Source organism: Littorina saxatilis, linkage group LG5, assembly GCF_037325665.1.
Source record: "Littorina saxatilis isolate snail1 linkage group LG5, US_GU_Lsax_2.0, whole genome shotgun sequence".
NCBI lineage: Eukaryota > Metazoa > Mollusca > Gastropoda > Littorinimorpha > Littorinidae > Littorina > Littorina saxatilis.
The window spans coordinates 52,371,825-52,389,324 of NC_090249.1; the positions used below are offsets into that span (position 1 = coordinate 52,371,825).

Sequence of the window (17,500 nt, forward strand, 5' to 3'; positions counted from 1 at the left end):
CATGTTGCTGGGAGCGGGTGGTGATAGTGTCAAGACTGGGTGGTGGGGTACCTTCCTTGCATTGGAAGACGTTTGAGAAATATAGGCAAGAGTGTCAAGTGTTGATGTCTGAAGGATATTAACCTCATCGCAAGAAGATCTCGGAGATCAGTTATAAAGAAAAAAATCTCATACCTTTCAACACTTTTGCAGTTGCTGTGGAGAAGATACTATAGAGATTGCGAGAAGAGCGACCGAATATTCAGTACGAAAACGAAACAAAAGATGACATCATTTTTCTAGTCTCAGACTCCTGATGTGCAATCCCGAATGGTGATACGAGTTCGTCTCCCAGGGGATGTTACGTGGGAGTAATAAAAACACATCTCTTTCTACTCTTGCATTTGCTGTGGAGAACATGTTATAGAAGTTGCGTGACTGCGACCAAATATTTAGTACTAATACAAGACAAAGATGAAGTCAACTTTCTCGTCTCAGGCTCCTGACATTCAATCCTGCATGGTGATACGAGTTCGTCTCACAGGGGACGTTACGTAGGGATAATACAAAGAATATCTCTTTACCTTTCACTACTCTTGCATCTGCTGTGGAGAACATGTTATAGAAGTTGCGGTGACAGCGAACGAATATTCAGTACAAAAACGAGGTAGAGTTGACCTCAGTTTTCTTGTCTCCGATTCCTGGTTTGAGTTCCCGAATGGTGATACGAGTTCGTCTCCCAGGGGACGTTACGTGGGTGTAATCAAAACACATCTCGCTTTAACTTTAACTACTCTTGCATTTGCTGTGGAGAAGATACTATAGAAGTTGCGGTGACAGCGACCGACTATTCAGTACGAAAACGAGACACAAGATGTCATAATTGTTCTTGTCCGAGACTACTGATGTGCAATCGCGTATGGTGATACGAGTTTGTCTCCCAAGGGACGTTATACGTGAGTGTTGGAACGGGTGTTTCACCGGCTATCTGAGACGAGAGAGAAAAATTTAATGACGTCCTCGGGTATTTGGGCGATCTCTGCGCAACCTTTTCACTCCTTTTGAACGAGAAACGAGGAATGGCTGGACGGAGTTGAGTGATACGGATTAAGATGCGCAGACGAGATGGAGGAATCCTCTTTTTATTAGATTTTGAAATGTCAACATATCGGATGCCTTTGAACCTGCGCTGCATATTTGCAATGCAAAAAGTATGTAGAAATTTTGCTTTTTTATGGGGAAAATGTTGATGAGGTAGACGGAAGAGGCGGCTTGGAGGAGGTTAGTAACCTGTGGTTCAAGTGAGAGTCATCTTACGGAAAAAATAATGTTGTGAAATGAAAGGAACAAGAAGGGGGGGGGGGGGGGGTTCTGGAAAAGGAGGCGCGAAGTATTTATCTGTGCGTGTCTTTCTCATTGTGTACGGTGATATTACTGCTTCTGAATAGATAAAGATCGATTATCGGATTGGAAGAGGGAGGGGGAATAAAGCTGCTCACTGACAAAGTAGAAAATAAGCATTCTTTTGACATATGTAAATTATCCAAGACAGATCACAGTGATTATCATAGCTTTCAGAGTAGAGATGAGAAATTTCAGAATTGGCCTTGAGCAAGTTGTTAGTGGAAAAAGTATTGACGGGAGGTAGCACAGTGGATCGGAAAACTGATTAAAAAAAATAACTGAATGGCAGCCGTGTATGACGCTTTGACAGTTTATTGTCTTTAGCTAATTAAAGCCTTATCGACAAAACAGTGGTAATACACGCAACTGAACATGAACATATTTACATGAAATGTTAGAAATGAACGTATTTACACGAAATGTTAGAAATGAACGTATTTACATGAAATGTTAGAAATGAACGTATTTACATGAAATGTTAGAAATGAACGTATTTACATGAAATGTTAGAAATGAACATATTTACATGAAATGTTAGAAATGAACGTATTTACACGAACTATTTACATACTTTCTGTAGCACGGTATCCTTGCCAGGTAATGTAGGCCCTACATAGTTTTTACTGAAAAGTTCCGCTCGAAGGCAAATTGTTTACTTCACTGATATGTCCTCTACATATGGAAAAGGTTAAGCTTTAAGCTTACCATCCCCAAGAAGGCAGTAACGTGCCGAAATATTGATTATAGATATAAACGTACCTAACCTGGTTACTGGTTATTTTTCTTTTTATTTAGATGTCCTCTACATCTCTGAATTACCCGCTGCATCTGTCTCGCAAAGTTTTATATTAGCCGATGTACAGTATGAAAGATCTAGATAGGCTAGGGTGGTGGGGGTTGATTTTCAACCTTTCGATTATTCCAGATGTTTCGTGCTGAAAAATACCGCTTCTTATTTCTTTTCTGCTGTGATATTACTCACTCTCTATCAGTAAAAATGCTTAACACGACTGGGTTTTTTTCTCTCCTGAACTTGTAGCATGCCGGCATTTATCGGCCAATTCTTAAGAAATATTTATCAACATGAACGATATCAAGAACACTGAACACTGGCAGGTTTATTGATATAGTAGACAACCATACACACGCGAGCGAGCGCGCGCGCACACACACACACACACACACACACACACACACACACACACACACACACACACACACACACACACACACACACACACACACACACACACACGCACGCACACACACACCAAGGGCGGATCAGTTCATTTTATGGGGGGGTTTCCAAAAATATATTGTGAAGATATGGGTGTGAAGGCGCGAAGCGCCGAGCCGAAGGCGCAAAGCGCCTAGAACACTCATGATCTGATCTCGCATTCTCAGTCAGCTTACCGTCCTTCTCACTGTACTGAGACTGCCCAAGGTGACCAACGACATTCTGTCTGCTCTGGATGGTGGTGATGTGTCTGTGCTCACCCTACTGGACCTCTCGGCAGCGTTTGACACAATAGATCATGTCACACTGCTGAGCAGGCTCCAGACCTTTTATGGCATCTCTGGTCCAGCGCTGGCATGGTTTGAGTCCTACCTTACGGATAGAACTCGGGCTGTGCTTGTCGATGGCCAGAGATCAGCCCCAGCCCCCCTTGTTTTCGGTGTCCCTCAAGGCTCTGTACTTGGCCCCGTCCTCTTCATTATGTATACCAAACCCTTGTCTGCCCTCATTCAAAATCATTCCGTTTCAAACCAGTCTTTTGCTGATGATACCCAGTTGTATAAGCCTAGTTCCCCCGCTGAGACACATGCCGCCATCCAGACCATTCAGACCTGTATCTTAGATGTTAAGTCATGGATGGTAGAAAATAAGTTAAAACTAAATGATGATAAGACAGAGGCACTTCTGTGCATGAAAAAGTCCACTAAGTTCCCAAATTCTCAACCTTCGTCTGTCCAAGTAGGCAATACCGACATCTCTTTCTCTTCTTCAGCTAGAAACCTCGGCTTCACCATCTCCTCAGACATGACACTCAACAAGCACATCTCCAACATCTGTAGGTCCGCATACTTTGAACTCCGCAAGATCGCAACCATCCGCCATACTCTGTCCGTTCAAACTACGAACACTCTAGTCTGCTCTCTTGTTCTTTCTAAACTTGACTACTGCAACTCTCTTCTCTCTGGCTGTCCACTCTACCTCCTGCACAAACTACAGAAAGTTCAAAATTCTGCAGCACGCCTGATCCTCAAAGCACGAAAAAAAGATCATGTCACACCACTTCGCCGCACACTCCACTGGTTACCCATCCAAGCCCGCATTGAATACAAACTGTCCACTCTCTGCTTTCACTTCTTCTCTGCCTCGTCTCCTGCTTATTTCTCTGAACTTCTCACTGTATACATTCCTGCTAGACAACTCCGCTCCTCTTCTGATAGCCGCACCCTAGTCATCCCACACACAAAATCAAAAGCATATGGACAACGCACTTTTGCATTTTGCGCATCTACTCAATGGAACTCTCTCCCCTCTCACATTCGCCGCTCTCAGTCAGTACAGTCATTCAAGCGAGCACTCAAAACTCACCTCTTCCAGAAACACAACTCCTAAAGTCGCAACATTTTGCCATCCTGTTCTGTAACGGTTCCATCTCTATTCAGCTTGTTATTTTTGTCTTTTGTTTTAAATTATTATAAATATAATTTTTCACTGCAGTAGTCCTTTAACTTTAACCCTTAGCTGTAAGCTAGATATGCACAAGTCATGTCGGTGCCACATAATGCTGACACACATGTTCCTGTGCATAGTTTATGGATAACGTGTAGTTGGGAAGTTAAGAGTAGAAATAATTAGTATTTAGTGTAGGAGGAGGGTTGGGGGTGGGTAGGGAGGGGGTGGGTATGGTTTACTTTGAGCAGGTCGGTTTCAGTTTTAATAAACAATTCTAGAGAATTGTGTATCTTATATTTGAGTCTTTCGTGTTTTAGACATTGATGCATTTAATAGTTTTAATGAGTTGCCTTTTGTTTTATCATTCTGGTGTTTATCTAGATGTGCTGTGTATCTTATAAGAAGTTCTTAAAAGTTCGAAGTTATTTTAGCATATAGGTTTTTTTTATGGTCTTAACAGTTAAACATGTATTACGTTATCATTAAGATTCATGCTTTGTTAGCACTAAACAGTTGTTTTAATCAGTCTGGTTTTCTCTTGTTTTCATCTTATGAACATTCTAAATGTTAGACTAACTTATTGTCTTGTACAGAATAACAACTGTGTGAATGGTGCTATACTGAATGAAAGAGTGTGACATGAAGTTCTTGTACATCATTGTAAAGAGTGTGAATGACGTTTTAGTTTAGATGTCAAGCGCTTAGAGCAAGCCTTTTTAACGAAAGTTTTTGATTTAGCGCTATATAAATGTTCTTATTATTATTATTAAATACAACCCCTGATTTTGTTTTCTCAGTCCATCAGTAGCCTACATGTAGTGTATTTGTTGTTTTAGTGATAATGTATATAAACATCTAGGACTGTTTTCAGCATTGTTGATAACATGTTCTGTTTGATTAAGGGTATTCAGCTGGTATTTCCTTGTTTTTTATATTACTTAGTTAGTGGAAGAATCTTTTGTAATGTATGTGTGATGGTGTATGCTTTTAATTAAGCGTTGTTGACTATGAATGTAGATGTAAATGCTTGTATAACTGTGTTTTAATTTTAAATGTGTCAAGCGCAAAGAGCATAATTGTAAAGTTATGATGTTGCGCTATATAAATGCTCATTTATTATTATTATTATTATTAAAAATCACGACAGAGGAGGCTCCATTTTTGCAAATAAAGCAGCCGATCCAGGATGATGCATAGACCGTGCAAGGCTTGAGGATGTATCATAGTTCGTGGGCTGGTCATCCCCCCGCGTTATGAGATAAGATGCTTATGGTCTTTGAAGGAAACGAACAGTGTTGTTTGAATTACAGATTACTGTCGCATGTTCTCCTAGCCTGTGTGTTCTTCGGTTTGTTTACACACAAACAACGTGAAACACGCGAATATGACATGCTCATTCCAACATTGACCCATCAACAGATTTTCTACAAACAGGGTAACTCATTTGGACAAATTTATTCAGCAAACAAAAACTTGCTTCTGCCATTTGCGCAATACCACCGGTAACTATTCATTTTACGTATGGTTTTAAAATAGAATCGATACTCAGAAGAGGAAACAACTCAAGAAACTGTACTGGTCTTTTCTTTTAGCTACCCCCTCCATGATCTCCCCTCTCTCTCTCTCTCTCTCTCTCTCTCTCTCTCTCTCTCTCTCTCTCTCTCTCTCTCTCTCTCTCTCTCTCTCTCTCTCTCTCTCTGTCTCTCTCTCTCTCTCTCTCACTCTCTCTCTCTCTCCTCTCTCTCTCTCTCTCTCTCTCTCTCTCTCACTCTCTCTCTCTCTCTCTCTCTCACTCTCTCTCTCTCTCTCTCTCTCTCTCCCCTCTCTCTCTCTCTCTCTCTCTCTCTCTCTCTTCTCTCACTCTCTCTCTCTCCTCTCTCACTCTCTCTCTCTCTCTCTCTCTCTCTCACTCTCTCTCTCTCCCCTCTCTCTCTCTCTCTCTCTCTCTCTCTCACTCTCTCTCTCTCTCTCTCTCTCTCACTCTCTCTCTCTCTCTCTCTCTCTCTCTCCCCTCTCTCTCTCTCCCTCTCTCTCTCTCTCTCTCTCTCTCTCTCTCACTCTCTCTCTCTCTCTCTCTCTCTCTCTCTCTCTCTGCGCCGGATTTACACGTGGGTCCAGAAAGCCGAGCTAACAGATCGGAAATTAAGACAGGGAACAGTAGACATTCCAACCTCAAAGTGCCTTCAAAAGGGTCTGAGTAGTATTAGGTTTCAGAACATGAAATCTGTCTTGAATCTGTGTCTGCGTTCACCAAAATCTTTAAAATAACAGTCTGCGTCGTAGGGCCTATCATTTCTCAACGTTCAGTTTGTGGGGGACCTTTGTCCATAAATCAACTATATCTTCACAAAATCGAATCTTTTCGGAAATCTGTGTTCGTCGTCAACATACGAGGAGAAAAAGCCGGATTGCAGTGTTTTTAATGGCTGACTCTACATTTTTAAAAAATCTGTTTCGCAATTCCTTAAGAAATTAGCATTTACATAGCTTCGACACACATTTGCAATAGATAACATAGGCAATATATTTATAGTAAAATATATGTATTCTGCTTATGAAAGTGATAACGAGAAAAGAGTTACCGAATTCGGAAAATTATATGTTAATTATTGTTGATAGCTGTGGTATTTATCAGTGCCATTCTTGTTGTTGATGTTCCTTTGGTTGTTGTTCTTGTTGTAGATATTCTTCTTATCCTTTAGTAGGGAGCTAGGCTGCATACTGCTAGGATGGGCGTGCCTAACTCATTCTTGTCTATTATTCTTACTTCTTCATTGACTGCACCGTAAATCACACACAAATTCTTATTAAGCAAATCCAACGAGTCTTTTAGTTGTAGACCTTGTGATGATGTCGAAGGACTAGCGCTGAATCAATGGGTGTTGGGTTTCTTTTGTTTCTGCCTACAGAATCCTACTTTTATGTCTTCTTTTTGATGTCATGCAGCCGGGGCTCCCCAAAGTGCGCGTCCCTGCGTCCTATACGCACTAGAATCCGAAATCACGTAATACAAATGCATGGAGGGGGTCCCGGGACGCACTAAACTTATAAAAAGCGGGTCCAGGTACGCACTCAATGTCCGGTGTTTGTGCGTCCCGTACGAACTCTTTTCAGATTGTAGTCGTCAGTTAAGTCAAAATGCAAGCACACATTATGCCACTTTCACGTGGGAACGATATCAGAATGCAGGCGGATCTAGCTAGACAATGTAGATGATGGGACCCTCTAAAACTCCGCTTAGGCCTAAAAAAAAAAAAATAGGTGTGGTTACGGTAACCCGACCTACCCTATTTTTAGGGGCCGACCCTATAACTTTTTATTACATTTGTCAAAAAAAAAAGAGAAAAAAAGAAAACGCGTGCAGAAAACGCAATGAAAGCGAAAGCGCCCGAGTCGCACACTTATTTCCCTGTCAAGTAGGTTTAATTTGTACACATTAGAAAAAAAGTTTTAAAAAAAAAAAGTGATTGCCTACCTTCCTACCCTATTTATTTGGGCTATGTTACTGTAACCACACCTATTTTTTTTTGGCCTTAGGTGGTCCATAGACCCTCTAAACATTAAAAGTGTGGGTCCCGGAACCCTTTAGGACGAGCGTCCGTGGGGAGCCCTGTGTCATGTGATGCCTAGTGGTTAAGAAAAAACAGACGGTTTTATGGATTAAACAGTGCAGCCTGCTAGGTGTAGTGAGATGCTATTTTCAGCATAAGTGCATAACCCCACAAAAAGAAATGTGTCTGTTCCTGGTTCTCCTTCAATATCATGCAACATGAAACAGCCATTTGCCTGTGAATAAGTACGCGCACTTTTGCAGTGAACTTTGTCTTTACTGACTCTCAGAAAACTTCGTACCAACTTTTAGACTTCCGAGACGCCATAACAAATGGTAATAGGGTCATCCGTGCCATCTATTCCTCACAAAAGGATTTAAACCAAGACACGTAATGTTCTTTCGATTGTATATTATCCTGGAGATATATAATCCCCAGCCTGGTTACTTGATCTTTGACTTTTTCCTTTGGGGGCTGATACCAGTAGATTTTTTATTTTTTTTTTTACAGTTTGCCAAGCATACAAGTAGATGTTTTATACCACTTCGACTCTGTTCACCTTTACGGATCGGAGCGATCGGAAGATGGTGCAATAAGTTTGTTCAAATGGGTTTGCAGGTCACGGCATTTTGTTTAGGACTCAGTTAACCGGCGTTGATTACACGCAAAAACTCTGTGTGTCGTTCTAGGCTTTTATGGACTTTTTGTTTGTTTGTTTCTCCCTTCCTTTCTTTCGTTATTTCTTTTATATCGTTCCTTCTTTCACCACAAGAGCTCTCTTTAAAGTGATTGCATCGAGATCAAGTTTGTTTACGTCATCCGTGTTTGTGCTTATTTGTTGCAAGTACAGACGATTGCTTTTGATTGTGAAAAATAAAGGAGAGGGGAAGGGGGTCATAGAAAGGGGGTGGGGGTGGCGGACAGCCAGACAAACAGGCAGTGAGCGAGAGAGGAAGAGAGAGACATAGGGGGGAGGGGGTGGGGGAGTGACAGACAGACCAAAAGATAGAGGGGGAGAGAGAGAGAGAGAGAGAGAGAGAGAGAGAGAGAGAGAGAGAGAGAGAGAGAGAAAACAGAGATAGAGACAGACATATAAACAAATACAAAGAGACATTCAAACAAATATACAGATAGTTAGAGCGAAATATGAAGAGAGAGAGAAACAGAGAGAGAGAGAGAGAGAGAGAGAGAGAGAGAGAGAGAGAGAGAGAGAGAGAGAGAGAGAGAGAGAGAAGGATAGACAGGGACAGAGAAACAAACAGGCAGACAGAGAGAAAAAAGAGAGAGACAGACAGACAGAGAGAAAAGAAAGACAGACAGACAGACAGAGACAGAGCGGGAGAGACAGAGACAGACAAAGAAATGGAGAGAACTCAGAACTCAAAACTTTATAACACAAGGATAAAGGTTTTAGGCTTAGCCTAATCTTCCAACCTGTCCTTTCAACATAAAGTCATCAGACGACAAGTCTAAAACAGAAACAAACAAAACAAGAAATTCCTCCGAGGTAGGAAAAAAAAACCCGTCCTTACCATTCTCACTGCCACCAACTGAGAAGGTTATTTCCCTTTGACCATTAATATGTCCCTCTATAAGTCCTTGTAGAATCTTAATCCACCAATAACTCCCTAACCGTGTGTTTGACTGGTCCCAATTTTTGTAAGGACCGTCTCAGAAATGTATAGAACCTGTTCACCAAGTTTGGCGACGATCGGTCCGTTCATTCTTGAGATCTATATGCGAACACAAACACACAAACAAACAAACAAACACATCGACCGAATCCTATACACACCCCTATACCGGGGGTGTAAAAATCGCAGCACTGCATCGTTAAACGGTGTCATAGACAGGCTGTCTAGTTTTAAGAAGAAGGGCGAGGGTGTCGAGTACAGAGAAAGAGAGAGAGAGAGAGAAAAAAAACTGTAACATGGCGGTTTTATCCTTTTTTGTCACACCTCATTCTGCACTGGGACAAACAAATAAACAGCTCTTCTAACGTTTTATCTTTCCTCGTTTTCGCTCGTCTCATTCGTTTCTTCCTCTTTTTATTCCTCTTTTTATTCCTCTTTCTCTTTTCCTTCTTTTTCTTCTCCCCCTCCAAGGCATTGGGTCCTCAGTGGTTGGGTCAGCGCCAGAGATCAAGCAAGCAAGCAGTTTGACGGATCTGAGGGTCTAAAAGAGCCAATCGATGACCTCATGACTTCACATGTTTTGTCAACTCGCGAGTAAATGTGTGCGTGTGCGTGTGTGTGTGTATGTATGTGTGCGTGTGTGTGTATGTGTGCGTGTGTGTGTGTATGTGTTTGTGTGCTTGAGTGTGTGTGTTTGTGTGTTGTTTCACTGCTGCATTGGATCGATCAAACCTACCTTTGGTTTTAAAATTTTAAAACCGAAAATAGGTACATTACAGTAAGTCTAAACTTGCTGCGCTGAATTTTGTATCTTGATTAGGTAACTACAAAGTTGAGACTAGATTTTCATCTTCATTGCCATGAAGAAATCAAAAGTGATTTTATCTCAGTAGTAGAGACGATTGCCGGAACTGCCACAATCACTTTTGGTTTTGAAACCGAAAATACCGTAGATTACAGTAAAACCTGCTGAGGTGTGTATCGTAAGCAGGCAAAAACGATTTTAAACTCGATTTTCGTCTTCATAACGAAAGAATGACGTTAAATTTGGGTTGAAATGTAAAACAGCGAGTGTTTCACTTGTTTGAAAAGCCTACTTTCAGTTTTGAAGCGAAACTGAAAATACAATTCCACGAATTCAGGTCAATCCTACTTTCTGTTTTGAAATGAGTCAAAAGCGGCAGGTGTCATCTTCGTGGCACGGTCAAGCGATTAACCATGTTTATGAACAAACAGACACTGGTTTTGTGCGATTTCGGTGGAATTTCGATTTGGATGGACATGGATGATAAAGAAGATGAGTGGTCATCGTTCGGAGACCATCTCCAAGACGAACCTAGACAACGGTAAGTTTTGCTGTTTGCTTTGAAGTCAGTCGAAACGAAAGAATGCCCGGTTCATATTACTACACGAGGAAAACAATTTTCTTGTGAGTTGAAAAACAAAGAAACAAAACAAACAAGCTAACAAATACTTAAAGTGCTCTCACTTCTTCAGAAATGCTTAAAATGCTCAGCAATTGTAGGCCTACTTGAAGTAGCACGGTTACATGTAACCATACTGTTCTTTACGTTCCCAAAGCAATCCTCTTGTTCACTGCTGAGAGGATAGTGGTTTCCGTCGCGGAACCCTCGTCACTGGTGCCCAAACCTTTCATTTTTGACTTTTTCCACATTTGAACACCCTTTCTGTAACTAGTTTTAGAAACACCGTGTGACGTACTAAATTCTATAGAATTCTAGGTGAACAATGACTGTCAAGATCTGTGTAAAATGTCATATTTTGGTCAAAAATACAAATAACATTTATGTATCGATCCATTCTGGTTGGAGTTCCATTTAGTTTGTACGATTGAACGCACACAAACATGGACTGTTTGTGTAGCCTCGGCTGGCCGCCTTGATATGAATTTTTGTCTGACTCTGACGTCACATGCCTCAAAGAAGGGAAAGCCATACTATTCATTTTTTCAAGTTATGTATTTTGAAAAAACGTTGTTGATGCGTTGTGTTGTTGTTGTGTGTGTGTGTGTGTGTGTGTGTGTGTGTGTGTGTGTGTGTGTGTGTGTGTGTGTGTGTGTGTGTGTGTGTATCAGCTGTGTGTTTTGTGTGTATGGGTGTGTGTGTCTGTGTGTGTGTGTGTTATGTAAGTATGTGCGTGTGTGTGTGTGTGTGTGTGTGTTTGTGTGTGGGGGAGGGGGAGAGGAGAAAAGAAAAAGACTTCTGACCTTCGTTATAAATGTATTTTCTTTATTTTGATCAATAGTAGCTTTACAAATTAAACCGGAAACTCAATAATAATTTGTATTTGGCGTCTGTTCTGTATGTGTAATTGCTTATACATTTGTTTGTAGCTGTCCTTTTATGTGTCTGTTGTTGCTAAGGCATTTAGGGGTGTCTAACAGTCTGCTAGTTTATAATACTCTACTATTTTTGTTTTCAGGAGAAACGCTGTCGAATATGTCAAGACACGGCTTTCATCTGCAAAAACGTGTGAAGAACTTGAAGGATACCATAGATTACATCTTGGATGTTGCCGGTCATGACGGAATATATTCTGTGCAGAATGGTGCGCTTTTCAACACAGAATATGAGGTAAGTTAACCTGCCAAGTATGTTGCTGGTGTTTTGTGTGTGTCTGTGTCTGTGTGTGTGACTGTGTGTGTGTGTGTGTGTGTGTGTGTATCAGCTGTGTGATTTGTGTGTGTGTGTGGGTGTATGGGTGTGTGTGTGATGTGTGTGTCTGTGTGTGTGTGTGTGTTATGTAAGTATATGTGTCAGTGTGTGTGTGAGTCTGTGTGTGTGTGATGTGTGTGTGGTGTCTGTGTCTGTGTGTATGTGGGTGTGTCTGAGTGTGTGTGCGTCACTGTCTGTATGTCTGTCTTCCAGACTGCCCATAAGTGTGTTAATGTCTTTGACAGTGTGTGTGTGTGTCTGTGTCTGTGTCTGTGACTGTGTCTGAGTGTGTGTGATGTGTGTGTGTGTGTAATGTGTGTCAGTGTGTGTGTATGTGTGTGTGTCTGGGTGTGTGTGTGTGTGTCTGTGTCTGTGTCTGTGTGTGTGTGTGTGTGTACGTGCGTGTGTCTGAGTGTGTCTGCGTCACTGTCTGTCTGTCTGTCTTCCAGACTGCCCATAAGTGTGTGTTAATGTCTTTGACTTTGTGTAATAGTGCTTGGGGTTCTTTTCATGTCTTGTCTGTACTTTATTCTACTTGTGTTAACTGCATGACAGGTGTTTCTTGTTTTTTTTTTTTTTGTTTTGTTTTGTTATTATTGTTGGCTGCTTGGTTGATTGTTGACTTGTGCGTTATAGTTTTGAATCAAAATCAATATAAACGAACTAAACTCATTTCTCACTCATGTTCGTGGAAAAGGACGAAATCGGTTTCAGTTTCGATTCACGTTGAGGTCATTGTGACGGTGTTATTTCTGAAAAGCATTGCTATAAAGAGAAGCATTTTCAAAGAACCAGACACAAAAAAGCGAAAGCAGAAAACACACACAAATAAAATACCGTTATTTATTCAAGGAAAAGGCTCATGTTTCTTTTTTCAACTGGTGGTTGCAGTACTAAATTTATAACAAATAAGGGTGTATTTGCTTTGTGGAGATACAGCTGAAAGATCTATGCACGATCTGCCAGTCTTTATATTGCGATCTGTATTGATAAATATGGTAAATGATACATACTTAACGGTAATGATAATCTCTCTCTCTCTCTCTCTCTCTCTCTCCCCCTCTCTCTCTCTCTCTCTCTCTCTCTCCCTCCCTCCCTCCCTCCCTCCCTCTCTCTCTCTCTCGCTCTCTCTCTCTCTCTCTCTCTCTCTCTCTCTCTCTCTCTCTCTCTCTCTCTCTCTCTCTCTCTCTCGGAAAGAGCGCGAGTAAAGAAAAGCTAACTTGATGCACGTTTACGTGAAATGTCATTCAAGGAGACTCCTCGACCAAAGATGAGGGATATTTCAACGACAAAAATTAAGCTTGAGTTCAATGCAAAGAGTAGTATCTCGGCAGCAGGAATATCATGAGCCACTAACCGAAACAAAACTAATACGGTTCGCAGGATCAGATCTCGGCACTGTCAAAGCATTTCGATCCGAATCTGATTTGTGTCGTACATGTTAAGTACTTCTTGTCCCCCTGTCAATGCGTTATGCAGTGCAGATGAATTATGCTGGTTTTAGACATTTGGCGACTCAGCGAGCTGCTTGGTTCGCGGACGCATTCAGGGATGACTGACTCGGAAAAGCCCGAATGACTCATGACACTGATTAATTTGTGAAGACCCTTTCCGAAGTTCTTTCTGATCTATTACAAATAAGCCTCTTGAAATAAGATGGGTCGTAGAAGAAATCAAAAACATTGTAGAATTTTAAAACGGATATAATTATATGAAAAAAAATTGCACGATGATCAAAATCAGTTTTCACTTACATCACTATAAATCTGTGGAGTCAAAACGTCTTTTTCACGACGTTATGCTTTCTTTATTATTCCGTTCATTTTTTTTTATTCCTGCTTTTTGATTGTCCCTGCCAGCTGAACACTTCCTGTGAACGATGTTTACATAATTAATTTTGTCGTCATCTTACGTCTAAGCCCTTAAACACACTTCGCAAGGTAAAATAATCCAAGTTTGTTTATGCTTTGACGAACGTTCTCATAATTCTGAGATTATTTTTATCGAGTACCTGCAAATGGAAGACATCGTGGAATGTTTAAATTGGTATTCCTAAAAAAACCGAGTAATGTCATATTTTTAGCTCGTTGTTTGTCCCCCTTTACTTTCTTATCTCTGATCTTCATTTGCACCTGTCCATACATCAAAACGTCCAGAAAGGTAAACATTGAATCTACATTCTTCGGATGCGTTTACGCTTTGCATGATCGTAAGAAATCCAACACTGATGAATACAATAATGTAAGCTTGCGTGAATACTCAATAATGAAAGTATAGTTCAGAGTAATCAAATGTGTCCCACGAATGAGGCCAAAATGGCCGCTGCAGTGGAAACAACAACTAAGCAGAACGATAGTTTATCGAAGCACAGTGATATTGTTTGGCGTCAGCGGTTGGCAAAAAGCCTAAACTTATGTCAACATGCCGAGAAATTTGCCATAATCTGATCTCGGCAGAGCTGCCCTATGTTTTACAGTGGGAGAAAGCTAACACTGAGGACTGCCCGTTAAAGTCCAGGAATGGCCGAAACTGTCATGGCCTTTTGGCAAATGTGCCCACAACAAAGTCCCAGCATTATTCCTGTAAGCGTTAAAAGGTTTGGAAAAAGTGAAATCCATATTCGTGTCAAAATAACTGTATGTCCTCAACAGTTGTGTAAATTCATGAAATGACCCTCGAGTCATCAGTAACGAACAGTTATCTGCACTTTTTCGTTGCTGGCCGTCGGAAGTCGAGTTGCCTTTCCGTCATGCAGTTAATTCCAATGTGGCCTGCGTGCCAATTAAGCTGTTCGGTATATATCATTCATTTATCCCACTTATATCTATGCATAGCCACATATAACAACAACAATAAGCCGCACAAAACTTTATATAATCACTGAACAAGGACATGACTCAGATACAAACAGACAGAGATACACAGACAGACACAAACAGGCACAGACGTAGACAGACACAAAGAGGCACAGACGTAGACAGACACAAAGAGGCACAGACACAAACACAGAGTATGACACAAAACAACAAAAAGCATCACATTCAGAGTCGCAACAAAAAGAAATACACAACCTAAACTGAAATGTTCTGGACCTCACATAATAGTACCTAGGTTACACTACGAAAATTAGCCTATCAAAATACCTTAAAGGGCAAAGTCCTTCTCCTAAAAACTGTTCGGCTTATTATCTCAAATCTCCCCAGATTTGTATATATACATAGGGTAAACCTTTACCTCCACTTGGAAACATACCAAAACTCAGCAGCCTGACTTGTTTCTTGTGCAGAGTTGGAATTCTTTTATGAATTAATTTCGCAGATATATATATATATACTAGCGTCAGTTAAAAAATTAGCTTATAAGCAAATGATTCGTACATTATTTTATTCTTGCAAAAATACGAATGGACTCTTCTCACATTTCCACACGTACGTGCACTTGTGTATTTAAATACAGTGTCTATGATGTGTTCTGCCCGAGGAAAATTGACTAGAATAATTGAATCTGAATATAATCCTTACAAAGACAAAAGGGGAAACTTTAACCTTGACTTCTCTGCTAAACAACTTGAAGGCAAAGTCCCTTTTCGTGAGCACAGTTCTGCCTACTGCCTCAGATCTACCCAGTTGTTGTTGTTTTTATAGGAGGCAAGACATTCTTTCCATTCTTCAGGGCGAACACAAACGCCCGATTTGTCCAAGGCTCTCAAGTCCACCCAGCTGGAAATGGGTACCTGACCCTATTTAGGCCAACAAAAATAAAGTCTGTTTACAGTAACATAGGCCCAAAAAGTAGGGTCGGTAGGTCGGGATTTTTTTCTTTTTTGTCCCCCAAAAACATATTTTTAAGTTATTTTGCCAAAAAAAAACCCACTTTTTTTTTCTCCCCCAAAATGCCCCCCAAAAGTCTAAGGTCGCGCGAAAAAATAGGGTCGGTCGGGATATCGTAAACAGACTTTTTTTTGGTGGGGTGGGGGGGGGCCCTTAGGGCTGGGGAAGGCAAAGACAGCGAGGAATAGGAGATGGGCACCGCCCTACAAGGCTGGCCTTAGAGAAGATGAGATCTCTAAAGCCTTGGTCCCACTGTGACGAATTTTGACGGCGATCTACAACGATTTGGGATTCGTGGAGAAAATCGCCAAGGTCGTTGTGGTTCGTATTACCTCGTTCTTGTTCGGCCGATATTTCGCAATCATTTGTGGCAAACATCGTTGTGGAAAATTCGTAGTAACTCGTGGTTCGCCAAAATATTCATGATAGTGAGACCAAGGCTTAACATCTCGCTTCCCTTCAACCAAACATGATTATTGGACTACCTTCTCCTTCACCACATGGACAAAACCAAATATCAACACCCTGGCTCCTTCCTCTGCAAAGATGGCATTTTTTTTCATATGGGCAGCGATTTATATAAATACATGTATAAACCGTGGAGATTAAAGACTATGTTTGGTATCAATGAAATCAACCAGGACAGGCCAACAAAGTGGTAACTATCTCATCATCTTTGGATGCGCTGATTTGTCCCTGTCAAATGGTAACGTAGACTTCATCTGCTAATGCAAACGTGTGTGTCAGGCCTGAAAGTGGCGAGTATTTTACTCGCCATGGCGAGTAGAAACATGTAACTGGCAAGTAGAAATGTTCATCTACTCGCCAAATGCGAGTACAGTTGCTGAAACAAGTTGTGGGTTTGGCTAGTGAAGTTTGCTCTCGGGCTAGTACATTTTCAGAATCACTAGCCAAAGGCGAGTACACCATTTGTTGGACTTTCAGTGCTGTGTGTGTATTTTCACAAAATAAGAAAGCAAAAAAAACAAGTAAAACTCAGTAGAAAGAACACATTTCGGGGGAAAATGTTATTCAAGTACTTCGTTTTGAAAATATAAGGTTTGGAAGAATATCCGTGATTTCTCAACTAACGGTAAAATGACAAAAGCGAACCATGCAATTCTGATAAATTGTCCTTCTCAAAAGGTGCGCGGTAGTGCTGGACAAAATGATATTAAAAACATAAACAGTGGAATAAGAAGCCTACATTTGGTATTATTTACCACGTATGGCATACTTGAACTAAAATTTGGTTACTACCTTTTTTACTTTTAGTTTATTTGCTTTCCGTTGGACCCATGGTAACGTATACTTCACATCAGATATATACGCTTCTGCGTTTTATGGGGAAACAAATATTATACTCGTATTGTGATTCATTGACACATTTTTGTGTCTTGTTCTGTCTTATTTGACCGGTTTATTTGTAAAATAATGTGTTTTCATCTGTGCTGGGAATTTGACGTGGCGTAGTGAATAAGACATCGGCCTCCTAATCGAAAGGTCGTGGGTTCAAATCCCGGCCGCGGCCGCCTGGTAGGTTAAGGGTGGAGATTTTTCCGATCTCTTAGGTCAACTTATGTGCAGACCTGCTAGTGCATGCCTTATCCCCCTTCGTGTGTACACGCAAGCACAAGATCAAGTGCGCACGGAACAGATCCTGTGATCCTGTAATCTATGTCAGAGTTCGGTGGGTTATAGAAACACGAAAATACCCAGCATGCTTCCCTCGAAATCGACG

The 17,500-nt window shown here is 41.0% G+C and overlaps 1 long non-coding RNA gene across 1 annotated transcript in view; it reads left to right on the forward strand.

The window, feature by feature from the left end:
• The first annotated feature begins 10,392 nt into the window (after positions 1-10,392).
• The window catches only part of LOC138967418 (uncharacterized), a 10,110-nt gene continuing 3,002 nt past the window's right edge, over positions 10,393-17,500 (forward strand). Inside the window, exons 1-2 of the long non-coding RNA XR_011455946.1 lie at positions 10,393-10,600; positions 11,697-11,848. This is a non-coding gene — a long non-coding RNA (uncharacterized lncRNA). The remainder of the gene's footprint in view (positions 10,601-11,696; positions 11,849-17,500) is intronic.